Source organism: Sparus aurata, chromosome 15, assembly GCF_900880675.1.
Source record: "Sparus aurata chromosome 15, fSpaAur1.1, whole genome shotgun sequence".
NCBI classification, from domain to species: Eukaryota; Metazoa; Chordata; class Actinopteri; order Spariformes; family Sparidae; genus Sparus; species Sparus aurata.
In genome coordinates this window covers 12,849,856-12,850,272 of record NC_044201.1, presented here as the reverse complement: position 1 = coordinate 12,850,272, position 417 = coordinate 12,849,856, and positions in this window count along the sequence as shown.

The window sequence follows — 417 nt, the reverse complement described above, 5'->3', positions numbered from 1 at the left end:
TTGTTTTGTGGCGAGACTGCTCATATTCACTGAGTCCTAACAGCTTAATTGTTGATGTTTTAAAGACCCGCTGTTCTCTTCCACACACAGACTGCGTAAGAGTCGTGAAGGTAAGCACGCAGGGTATGCAGCACCTGAGCCAACAGAAACGTAACCTAGCAATTAGCGCTGAACTCTGAATTCTCGTGGTATGGGGTAATCATTTGATTAGCACAGGAAGGATTATAGATGGATGATAAATGTGTTTTCACAATGTGTCAGATTGGGTCTAGTCGACACTTGTTTGCCCTCGGGATATTATAGGATGTTTGTGTTTTTTTTCCTTCCCTATAAACAACATGGTGATATATTTTACAAGTTGGAATTTAAATGCAACATGCAGTCCTTGGGAAAAACATGCTATATGAACAGAGGAGG